Here is a 13,138-nt window from a genome sequence, read left to right on the forward strand (position 1 = left end):
CTGTTCAAAAATGATGCTCCACAGCCAACTTCTGTCACCTCAGTGATATATTTTGGAATGGTACCTAAAGTTTAAAGCAGAAATTGGGGCACTTTTGAAATTTTCATTTTTGACCAATGCGATAGGTCCGGGGCTTAAGTAAGTTATTATATGTCACAAAACCGTTAAAGCTCCTGTTTAAAAATTATGCTCCGAAATCAACTTCTGTCACCTCAGTGCTACATATTGGAATGGTACCTAAAGTTTAAAGCAGAAATTCGGGCACTTTTAACATTTTCATTTTTGACCAATGCGATAGGTCCGGGGCTTAGGTAAATTATCATATGTCACAAAACCGTTAAAGCTCCTGTTCAAAAATGATGCTCCGAAATAAACTTCTGTCACCTCAGTGATACATTTTGGAATGGTACCTAAAGTTTAAAGCAGAAATAGGGGCACTTTTGAAATTTTCATTTTTGACCAATTCGATAGGTCCGGGGCTTAGGTAAGTTATCATATGTCACAAAACCGGTAAAGCTCCTGTTCAAAAAGGATGCTCCGAAATAAACTTCTGTCACCTCAGTGCTAAATATTGGAATGGTACCTAAAGTTTAAAGCAGAAATAGGGGGACTTTTGAAATTTTCATTTTTGACCAATGCGATAGGTCCGGGGCTTAGGTAAGTTATCATATGTCACAAAACCGTTAAAGCTCCTGTTCAAAAATTATGCTCCGAAATTAACTTCTGTCACCGCAGTGATACATTTTGGAATGGTACCTACAGTTTAAAGCAGATATAGGGGGACTTTTGAAATTTTCATTTTTTACCAATTCGATAGGTCCGGGGCTTAGGTAAGTTATCATATGTCACAAAACCGTTAAAGCTCCTGTTCAAAAATTATGCTCCGAAATCAACTTCTGTCACCTCAGTGATACATTTTGGAATGGTACCTAAAGTTTAAAGCAGAAATAGGGGCACTTTTGAAATTTTAATTTTTGACCAATGCGATAGGTCCGGGGCTTAGGTAAATAATCATATGTCACAAAACCGTTAAAGCTCCTGTTCAAAAATGATGCTCCGAAATAAACTTCTGTCACCTCAGTGATACATTTTGGAATGGTACCTAAAGTTTAAAGCAGAAATAGGGTCACTTTTGAAATTTTCATTTTTGACCAATGCGATAGGTCCGGGGCTTAGGTAAGTTATCATATGTCACAAAACCGTTAAAGCTCCTGTTCAAAAAGGATGCTCCGAAATAAACTTCTGTCACCTCAGTGATACATTTTGGAATGGTACCTAAAGTTTAAAGCAGAAATAGGGTCACTTTTGAAATTTTCATTTTTGACCAATTCGATAGGTCCGGGGCTTAGGTAAGTTATCATATGTCACAAAACCGTTAAAGCTCCTGTTCAAAAATTATGCTCCGAAATCAACTTCTGTCACCTCAGTGCTATATAGTGCAATGGTACCTAAAGTTTAAAGCAGAAATTGGGGCACTTTTAAAATTTTCATTTTTAACCAATTCGATAGGTCCGGGGCTTAGGTAAGTTATCATATGTCACAAAACCGTTAAAGCTCCTGTTCAAAAATGATGCTCAGAAGCCAACTTCTGTCACCTCAGTGATACATTTTGGAATGGTACCTAAAGTTTAAAGCAGAAATAGGGGCACTTTTGAAATTTTCATTTTTGACCAATTCGATCGGTCCGGGGCTTAGGTAAGTTATCATATGTCACAAAACCGTTAAAGCTCCTGTTCAAAAATATGCTCTGAAATAAACTTATGTCACCTCAGTGATACATTTTGGAATGGTAGCTAAAGTTTAAAGCAGAAATTCGGGCACTTTTGAAATTTTCATTTTTGACCAATTCGATAGGTCCGGGGCTTAGGTAAGTTAACATATGTCACAGAACCGTTAAAGCTCCTGTTCAAAAATGATGCTCCGAAGCCAACTTCTGTCACCTCAGTGATACATTTTGGAATGGTACCTAAAGTTTAAAGCAGAAATAGGGGCACTTTTGAAATTTTTATTTTTGACCAATTCGATAGGTCCGGGGGGCTTAGGAAGTTATCATATGTCACAAAACCGTTAAAGCTCCTGTTCAAAAATTATGCTCCGAAATCAACTTCTGTCACCTCAGTGCTACATATTGCAATGGTACCTAAAGTTTAAAGCAGAAATTGGGGCACTTTTAAAATTTTCATTTTTAACCAATTCGATAGGTCCGCGGCTTAGGTAAGTTATCATATGTCACAAAACTGTTAAAGCTCCTTTTCAAAAATGATGCTCAGAAGCCAACTTCTTTCACCTCAGTGATACATTTTGGAATGGTACCTAAAGTTTAAAGCAGAAATAGGGGCACTTTTGAAATTTTCATTTTTGACCAATTCGATAGGTCTGGGGATTAGGTAAGTTATCATATGTCACAAAACCGTTAAAGCTCCTGTTCAAAAATTATGCTCCGAAATCAACTTCTGTCACCTCAGTGATACATTTTGGAATGGTACTTAAAGTTTAAAGCAGAAATAGGGGCACTTTTAAAATTTTCATTTTTGACCAATTCGATAGGTCTGGGGCTTAAGTAAGTTATCATATGTCACAGAACCGTTAAAGCTTTTGTTCAAAAAGGATGCTTCTAAGCCAACTTCTGTCACCTCAGTGATACATTTTGTAATGGTACCTAAAGTTTAAAGCAGAAATAGGGGCACTTTTGAAATTTTCATTTTTGACCAATTCGATAGGTCTGGGGCTTAGGTAAGTTATCATATGTCACAAAACCGTTAAAGCTCCTGTTCAAAAATGATGCTCCGAAATAAACTTATGTCACCTCAGTGATACATTTTGGAATGGTACCTAAAGTTTAAAGCTGAAATTGGTGCACTTTTAAAATTTTCATTTTTGACCAATTCGATAGGTCCGGGGCTTAGGTAAGTTAACATATGTCACAGAACCGTTAAAGCTCCTGTTCAAAAATGATGCTCCACAGCCAACTTCTGTCACCTCAGTGATATATTTTGGAATGGTACCTAAAGTTTAAAGCAGAAATTGGGGCACTTTTGAAATTTTCATTTTTCACCAATGCGATAGGTCCAGGGCTTAAGTAAGTTATTATATGTCACAAAACCGTTAAAGCTCCTGTTTAAAAATTATGCTCCGAAATCAACTTCTGTCACCACAGTGATACATTTTGGAATGGTACCTAAAGTTTAAAGCAGAAATTGGGGCACTTTTAAAATTTTCATTTTTAACCAATTCGATAGGTCCGTGGCTTAGGTAAGTTATCATATGTCACAAAACCGTTAAAGCTCCATTTCAAAAATGATGCTCAGAAGCCAACTTCTTTCACCTCAGTGATACATTTTGGAATGGTACCTAAAGTTTAAAGCAGAAATAGGGGCACTTTTGAAATTTTCATTTTTGACCAATTCGATAGGTCCGGGGCTTAGGTAAGTTATCATATGTCACAAAACCGTTAAAGCTCCTGTTCAAAAATGATGCTCCGAAATAAACTTATGTCACCTCAGTGATACATTTTGGAATGGTACCTAAAGTTTAAAGCTGAAATTGGTGCAATTTTAAAATTTTCATTTTTGACCAATTCGATAGGTCCGGGGCTTATGTAAGTTATCATATGTCACAGAAACGTTAAAGCTCCTGTTCAAAAATGATGCTCAGAAGCCAACTTCTATAACCTCAGTGATACATTTTGGAATGGTACCTAAAGTTTAAAGCAGAAATAGGGGGACTTTTGAAATTTTAATTTTTGACCAATTCGATAGGTCCGGGGCTTAGGTAAGTTATCATATGTCACAAAACCGTTAAAGCTCCTGTACAAAAATTATGCTCCGAAATCAACTTCTGTCACCACAGTGATACATTTTGGAATGGTACCTAAAGTTTAAAGCAGAAATAGGGGCACTTTTGAAAATTTCATTTTTTACCAATTCGATAGGTCCGGGGCTTAGGTAAGTTATCATATGTCACAAAACCGTTAAAGCTCCTGTTCAAAAATTATGCTCCGAAATAAACTTCTGTCACCTCAGTGCTACATATTGCAATGGTACCTAAAGTTTAAAGCTGAAGTTGGTGCTCTTATAAAATTTTCATTTTTGACCAATTCGATAGGTCCGGGGCTTAGGTAAGTTATCATATGTCACAAAACCGGTAAAGCTCCTGTTCAAAAAGGATGCTCCGAAATAAACTTCTGTCACCTCAGTGCTAAATATTGGAATGGTACCTAAAGTTTAAAGCAGAAATAGGGGGACTTTTGAAATTTTCATTTTTGACCAATGCGATAGGTCCGGGGCTTAGGTAAGTTATCATATGTCACAAAACCGTTAAAGCTCCTGTTCAAAAATCATGCTCCCAAATTAACTTCTGTCACCGCAGTGATACATTTTGGAATGGTACCTACAGTTTAAAGCAGATATAGGGGGACTTTTGAAATTTTCATTTTTTACCAATTCGATAGGTCCGGGGCTTAGGTAAGTTATCATATGTCACAAAACCGTTAAAGCTCCTGTTCAAAAATTATGCTCCGAAATCAACTTCTGTCACCTCAGTGATACATTTTGGAATGGTACCTAAAGTTTAAAGCAGAAATAGGGGCACTTTTGAAATTTTAATTTTTGACCAATGCGATAGGTCCGGGGCTTAGGTAAATTATCATATGTCACAAAACCGTTAAAGCTCCTGTTCAAAAATGATGCTCCGAAATAAACTTCTGTCACCTCAGTGATACATTTTGGAATGGTACCTAAAGTTTAAAGCAGAAATAGGGTCACTTTTGAAATTTTCATTTTTGACCAATTCGATAGGTCCGGGGCTTAGGTAAGTTATCATATGTCACAAAACCGTTAAAGCTCCTGTTCAAAAAGGATGCTCCGAAATAAACTTCTGTCACCTCAGTGATACATTTTGGAATGGTACCTAAAGTTTAAAGCTGAAATTGGTGCAATTTTAAAATTTTCATTTTTGACCAATTCAATAGGTCCGGGGCTTATGTAAGTTATCATATGTCACAGAAACGTTAAAGCTCCTGTTCAAAAATGATGCTCAGAAGCCAACTTCTATAACCTCAGTGATACATTTTGGAATGGTACCTAAAGTTTAAAGCTGAAATTGGTGCATAGGGTCACTTTTGAAATTTTCATTTTTGACCAATTCGATAGGTCCGGGGCTTAGGTAAGTTATCATATGTCACAAAACCGTTAAAGCTCCTGTTCAAAAAGGATGCTCCGAAATAAACTTCTGTCACCTCAGTGATACATTTTGGAATGGTACCTAAAGTTTAAAGCTGAAATTGGTGCAATTTTAAAATTTTCATTTTTGACCAATTCAATAGGTCCGGGGCTTATGTAAGTTATCATATGTCACAGAAACGTTAAAGCTCCTGTTCAAAAATGATGCTCAGAAGCCAACTTCTATAACCTCAGTGATACATTTTGGAATGGTACCTAAAGTTTAAAGCTGAAATTGGTGCACTTTTAAAATTTTCATTTTTGACCAATTCGATAGGTCCGGGGCTTAGGTAAGTTAACATATGTCACAGAACCATTAAAGCTCCTGTTCAAAAATGATGCTCCACAGCCAACTTCTGTCACCTCAGTGATACATTTTGGAATGGTACCTAAAGTTTAAAGCAGAAATTGGGGCACTTTTGAAATTTTCATTTTTGACCAATGCGATAGGTCCGGGGCTTAAGTAAGTTATTATATGTCACAAAACCGTTAAAGCTCCTGTTTAAAAATTATGCTCCGAAATCAACTTCTGTCACCTCAGTGCTACATATTGGAATGGTACCTAAAGTTTAAAGCAGAAATTCGGGCACTTTTAACATTTTCATTTTTGACCAATGCGATAGGTCCGGGGCTTAGGTAAATTATCATATGTCACAAAACCGTTAAAGCTCCTGTTCAAAAATGATGCTCCGAAATAAACTTCTGTCACCTCAGTGCTACATATTGGAATGGTACCTAAAGTTTAAAGCAGAAATAGGGGCACTTTTGAAATTTTCATTTTTGAGCAATTCGATAGGTCCGGGGGGCTTAGGAAGTTATCATATGTCACAAAACCGTTAAAGCTCCTGTTCAAAAATTATGCTCCGAAATCAACTTCTGTCACCTCAGTGCTACATATTGCAATGGTACCTAAAGTTTAAAGCAGAAATTGGGGCACTTTTAAAATTTTCATTTTTAACCAATTCGATAGGTCCGCGGCTTAGGTAAGTTATCATATGTCACAAAACCGTTAAAGCTCCATTTCAAAAATGATGCTCAGAAGCCAACTTCTTTCACCTCAGTGATACATTTTGGAATGGTACCTAAAGTTTAAAGCAGAAATAGGGGCACTTTTGAAATTTTCATTTTTGACCAATTCGATAGGTCCGGGGCTTAGGTAAGTTATCATATGTCACAAAACCGTTAAAGCTCCTGTTCAAAAATGATGCTCCGAAATAAACTTATGTCACCTCAGTGATACATTTTGGAATGGTACCTAAAGTTTAAAGCTGAAATTGGTGCAATTTTAAAATTTTCATTTTTGACCAATTCGATAGGTCCGGGGCTTATGTAAGTTATCATATGTCACAGAAACGTTAAAGCTCCTGTTCAAAAATGATGCTCAGAAGCCAACTTCTATAACCTCAGTGATACATTTTGGAATGGTACCTAAAGTTTAAAGCAGAAATAGGGGGACTTTTGAAATTTTAATTTTTGACCAATTCGATAGGTCCGGGGCTTAGGTAAGTTATCATATGTCACAAAACCGTTAAAGCTCCTGTACAAAAATTATGCTCCGAAATCAACTTCTGTCACCACAGTGATACATTTTGGAATGGTACCTAAAGTTTAAAGCAGAAATAGGGGCACTTTTGAAATTTTCATTTTTTACCAATTCGATAGGTCCGGGGCTTAGGTAAGTTATCATATGTCACAAAACCGTTAAAGCTCCTGTTCAAAAATTATGCTCCGAAATAAACTTCTGTCACCTCAGTGCTACATATTGCAATGGTACCTAAAGTTTAAAGCTGAAATTGGTGCTCTTATAAAATTTTCATTTTTGACCAATTCGATAGGTCCGGGGCTTAGGTAAGTTATCATATGTCACAAAACCGGTAAAGCTCCTGTTCAAAAAGGATGCTCCGAAATAAACTTCTGTCACCTCAGTGCTAAATATTGGAATGGTACCTAAAGTTTAAAGCAGAAATAGGGGGACTTTTGAAATTTTCATTTTTGACCAATGCGATAGGTCCGGGGCTTAGGTAAGTTATCATATGTCACAAAACCGTTAAAGCTCCTGTTCAAAAATCATGCTCCGAAATTAACTTCTGTCACCGCAGTGATACATTTTGGAATGGTACCTACAGTTTAAAGCAGATATAGGGGGACTTTTGAAATTTTCATTTTTTACCAATTCGATAGGTCCGGGGCTTAGGTAAGTTATCATATGTCACAAAACCGTTAAAGCTCCTGTTCAAAAATGATGCTCCGAAATAAACTTCTGTCACCTCAGTGATACATTTTGGAATGGTACCTAAAGTTTAAAGCAGAAATAGGTTCACTTTTGAAATTTTCATTTTTGACCAATTCGATAGGTCCGGGGCTTAGGTAAGTTATCATATGTCACAAAACCTTTAACGGTTCAAAAATGATGCTCAGAAGCCAACTTCTGTCACCACAGTGATACATTTTGGAATGGTACCTAAAGTTTAAAGCAGAAATAGGGGCACTTTTGAAATTTTCATTTTTGACCAATTCGATAGGTCCGGGGCTTAGGTAAGTTATCATATGTCACAAAACCGTTAAAGCTCCTGTTCAAAAATATGCTCTGAAATAAACTTATGTCACCTCAGTGATACATTTTGGAATGGTAGCTAAAGTTTAAAGCAGAAATTCGGGCACTTTTAAAATTTTCATTTTTGACCAATTCGATAGGTCCGGGGCTTAGGTAAGTTAACATATGTCACAGAACCGTTAAAGCTCCTGTTCAAAAAATGATGTATCGAAGCCAACTTCTGTCACCTCAGTGATACATTTTGGAATGGTACCTAAAGTTTAAAGCAGAAATAGGGGCACTTTTGAAATTTTCATTTTTGAGCAATTCGATAGGTCCGGGGGGCTTAGGAAGTTATCATATGTCACAAAACCGTTAAAGCTCCTGTTCAAAAATTATGCTCCGAAATCAACTTCTGTCACCTCAGTGCTACATATTGCAATGGTACCTAAAGTTTAAAGCAGAAATTGGGGCACTTTTAAAATTTTCATTTTTAACCAATTCGATAGGTCCGCGGCTTAGGTAAGTTATCATATGTCACAAAACCGTTAAAGCTCCTTTTAAAAAATGATGCTCAGAAGAAAACTTCTTTCACCTCAGTGATACATTTTGGAATGGTACCTAAAGTTTAAAGCAGAAATAGGGGCACTTTTGAAATTTTCATTTTTGACTAATTCGATAGGTCCGGGGCTTAGGTAAGTTATCATATGTCACAAAACCGTTAAAGCTCCTGTTCAAAAATTATGCTCCGAAATCAACTTCTGTCACCTCAGTGATACATTTTGGAATGGTACCTAAAGTTTAAAGCAGAAATAGGGGCACTTTTGAAATTTTCATTTTTGACCAATTCGATAGGTCTGGGGCTTAAGTAAGTTATCATATGTCACAGAACCGTTAAAGCTTTTGTTCAAAAAGGATGCTTCTAAGCCAACTTCTGTCACCTCAGTGATACATTTTGTAATGGTACCTAAAGTTTAAAGCAGAAATAGGGGCACTTTTGAAATTTTCATTTTTGACCAATTCGATAGGTCCGGGGCTTAGGTAAGTTATCATATGTCACAAAACCGTTAAAGCTCCTGTTCAAAAATGATGCTCCGAAATAAACTTATGTCACCTCAGTGATACATTTTGGAATGGTACCTAAAGTTTAAAGCTTAAATTGGTGCAATTTTAAAATTTTCATTTTTGACCAATTCGATAGGTCCGGGGCTTATGTAAGTTATCATATGTCACAGAACCGTTAAAGCTCCTGTTCAAAAATGATGCTCAGAAGCCAACTTCTATAACCTCAGTGATACATTTTGGAATGGTACCTAAAGTTTAAAGCAGAAATAGGGGGACTTTTGAAATTTTAATTTTTTACCAATTCGATAGGTCCGGGGCTTAGGTAAGTTATCATATGTCACAAAACCGTTAAAGCTCCTGTTCAAAAATTATGCTCCGAAATAAACTTCTGTCACCTCAGTGCTACATATTGCAATGGTACCTAAAGTTTAAAGCTGAAATTGGTGCTCTTATAAAATTTTCATTTTTGACCAATTCGATAGGTCCGGGGCTTAGGTAAGTAATCATATGTCACAAAACCGTTAAAGCTCCTGTTCAAAAATGATGCTCCGAAATAAACTTCTGTCACCTCAGTGATACATTTTGGAATGGTACTTAAAGTTTAAAGCAGAAATAGGGGCACTTTTGAAATTTTCATTTTTGACCAATTCGATAGGTCCGGGGCTTAGGTAAGTTATCATATGTCACAAAACCGGTAAAGCTCCTGTTCAAAAAGGATGCTCCGAAATAAACTTCTGTCACCTCAGTGCTAAATATTGGAATGGTACCTAAAGTTTAAAGCAGAAATAGGGGGACTTTTGAAATTTTCATTTTTGACCAATGCGATAGGTCCGGGGCTTAGGTAAGTTATCATATGTCACAAAACCGTTAAAGCTCCTGTTCAAAAATTATGCTCCGAAATTAACTTCTGTCACCGCAGTGATACATTTTGGAATGGTACCTACAGTTTAAAGCAGATATAGGGGGACTTTTGAAATTTTCATTTTTTACCAATTCGATAGGTCCGGGGCTTAGGTAAGTTATCATATGTCACAAAACCGTTAAAGCTCCTGTTCAAAAATTATGCTCCGAAATCAACTTCTGTCACCTCAGTGATACATTTTGGAATGGTACCTAAAGTTTAAAGCAGAAATAGGGGCACTTTTGAAATTTTAATTTTTGACCAATGCGATAGGTCCGGGGCTTAGGTAAATTATCATATGTCACAAAACCGTTAAAGCTCCTGTTCAAAAATGATGCTCCGAAATAAACTTCTGTCACCTCAGTGATACATTTTGGAATGGTACCTAAAGTTTAAAGCAGAAATAGGGTCACTTTTGAAATTTTCATTGTTGACCAATTCGATAGGTCCGGGGCTTAGGTAAGTTATCATATGTCACAAAACCGTTAAAGCTCCTGTTCAAAAAGGATTCTCCGAAATAAACTTCTGTCACCTCAGTGCTACATATTGGAATGGTACCTAAAGTTTAAAGCAGAAATAGGGGGACTTTTGAAATTTACATTTTTGACCAATGCGATAGGTCTGGGGCTTAGGTAAGTTATCATATGTCACAAAACCGTTAAAGCTCCTATTCAAAAATTATGCTCCGAAATCAACTTCTGTCACCTCAGTGCTACATATTGCAATGGTACCTAAAGTTTAAAGCAGAAATTGGGGCACTTTTAAAATTTTCATTTTTAACCAATTCGATAGGTCCGGGGCTTAGGTAAGTTATCATATGTCACAAAACCGTTAAAGCTCCTGTTCAAAAATATGCTCTGAAATAAACTTATGTCACCTCAGTGATACATTTTGGAATGGTAGCTAAAGTTTAAAGCAGAAATTCGGGCACTTTTAAAATTTTAATTTTTGACCAATGCGACAGGTCCGGGGCTTAGGTAAGTTATCATATGTCACAAAACCGTTAAAGCTCCTGTTCAAAAAGGATGCTCCGAAATAAACTTCTGTCACCTCAGTGATACATTTTGGAATGGTACCTAAAGTTTAAAGCTGAAATTGGTGCACTTTTAAAATTTTAATTTTTGACCAATTCGATAGGTCCGGGGCTTAGGTAAGTTAACATATGTCACAGAACCGTTAAAGCTCCTGTTCAAAAATGATGCTCCACAGCCAACTTCTGTCACCTCAGTGATACATTTTGGAATGGTACCTAAAGTTTAAAGCAGAAATTGGGGCACTTTTGAAATTTTCATTTTTGACCAATGCGATAGGTCCGGGGCTTAGGTAAGTTATTATATGTCACAAAACCGTTAAAGCTCCTGTTTAAAAATTATGCTCAGAAATCAACTTCTGTCACCTCAGTGCTACATATTGGAATTGTACCTAAAGTTTAAAGCAGAAATTCGGGCACTTTTAACATTTTCATTTTTGACCAATGCGATAGGTCCGGGGCTTAGGTACATTATCATATGTCACAAAACCGTTAAAGCTCCTGTTCAAAAATGATGCTCCGAAATAAACTTCTGTCACCTCAGTGATACATTTTGGAATGGTACCTAAAGTTTAAAGCAGAAATAGGGGCACTTTTGAAATTTTCATTTTTGACCAATTCGATAGGTCCGGGGCTTAGGTAAGTTATCATATGTCACAAAACCGGTAAAGCTCCTGTTCAAAAAGGATGCTCCGAAATAAACTTCTGTCACCTCAGTGCTAAATATTGGAATGGTACCTAAAGTTTAAAGCAGAAATAGGGGCACTTTTGAAATTTTCATTTTTGACCAATGCGATAGGTCCGGGGCTTAGGTAAGTTATCATATGTCACAAAACCGTTAAAGCTCCGGTTCAAAACTTATGCTCCGATATTAACTTCTGTCACCGCAGTGATACATTTTGGAATGGTACCTACAGTTTAAAGCAGATATAGGGGGACTTTTGAAATTTTCATTTTTTACCAATTCGATAGGTCCGGGGCTTAGGTAAGTTATCATATGTCACAAAACCGTTAAAGCTCCTGTTCAAAAATTATGCTCCGAAATCAACTTCTGTCACCTCAGTGATACATTTTGGAATGGTACCTAAAGTTTAAAGCAGAAATAGGGGCACTTTTGAAATTTTAATTTTTGACCAATGCGATAGGTCCGGGGCTTAGGTAAGTTATCATATGTCACAAAACCGGTAAAGCTCCTGTTCAAAAAGGATGCTCCGAAATAAACTTCTGTCACCTCAGTGCTAAATATTGGAATGGTACCTAAAGTTTATAGCAGAAATAGGGGGACTTTTGAAATTTTCATTTTTGACCAATGCGATAGGTCCGGGGCTTAGGTAAGTTATCATATGTCACAGAACCGTTAAAGCTCCTGTTCAAAAATTATGCTCCGAAATTTAACTTCTGTCACCGCAGTGATACATTTTGGAATGGTACCTACAGTTTAAAGCAGATATAGGGGGACTTTTGAAATTTTAATTTTTGACCAATGCGATAGGTCCGGGGCTTAGGTAAATTATCATATGTCACAAAACCATTAAAGCTCCTGTTCAAAATGATGCTCCGAAATCAACTTCTGTCACCTCAGTGATACATTTTGGAATGGTACCTAAAGTTTAAAGCAGAAATAGGGGCACTTTTGAAATTTTAATTTTTGACCAATGCGATAGGTCCGGGGCTTAGGTAAATTATAATATGTCACAAAACCGTTAAAGCTCCTGTTCAAAATGATGCTCCGAAATAAACTTCTGTCACCTCAGTGATACATTTTGGAATGGTACCTAAAGTTTAAAGCAGAAATAGGGGCACTTTTGACATTTTCATTTTTGACCAATTCGATAGGTCCGGGGCTTAGGTAAGTTATCATATGTCACAAAACCATTAAAGCTCCTGTTCAAAAAGGATGCTCCGAAATAAACTTCTGTCACCTCAGTGCTACATATTGGAATGGTACCTAAAGTTTAAAGCAGAAATTGGGGCACTTTTAAAATTTTCATTTTTAACCAATTCGATAGGTCCGGGGCTTAGGTAAGTTATCATATGTCACAAAACCGTTAAAGCTCCTGTTCAAAAATGATGCTCAGAAGCCAACTTCTGTCACCTCAGTGATACATTTTGGAATGGTACCTAAAGTTTAAAGCAGAATAGGGGCACTTTTGAAATTTTCCTTTTTGACCAATTCGATAGGTCCGGGGCTTAGGTAAGTTATCATATGTCACAAAACCGTTAAAGCTCCTGTTCAAAAATATGCTCTGAAATAAACTTATGTCACCTCAGTGATACATTTTGGAATGGTAGCTAAAGTTTAAAGCAGAAATTCGGGCACTTTTAAAATTTTCATTTTTGACCAATTCGATAGGTCCGGGGCTTAGGTAAGTTAACATATGTCACAGAAC

Source organism: Pseudophryne corroboree, unplaced genomic scaffold (genome assembly GCF_028390025.1).
Source record: "Pseudophryne corroboree isolate aPseCor3 unplaced genomic scaffold, aPseCor3.hap2 scaffold_172, whole genome shotgun sequence".
Taxonomy (NCBI): domain Eukaryota; kingdom Metazoa; phylum Chordata; class Amphibia; order Anura; family Myobatrachidae; genus Pseudophryne; species Pseudophryne corroboree.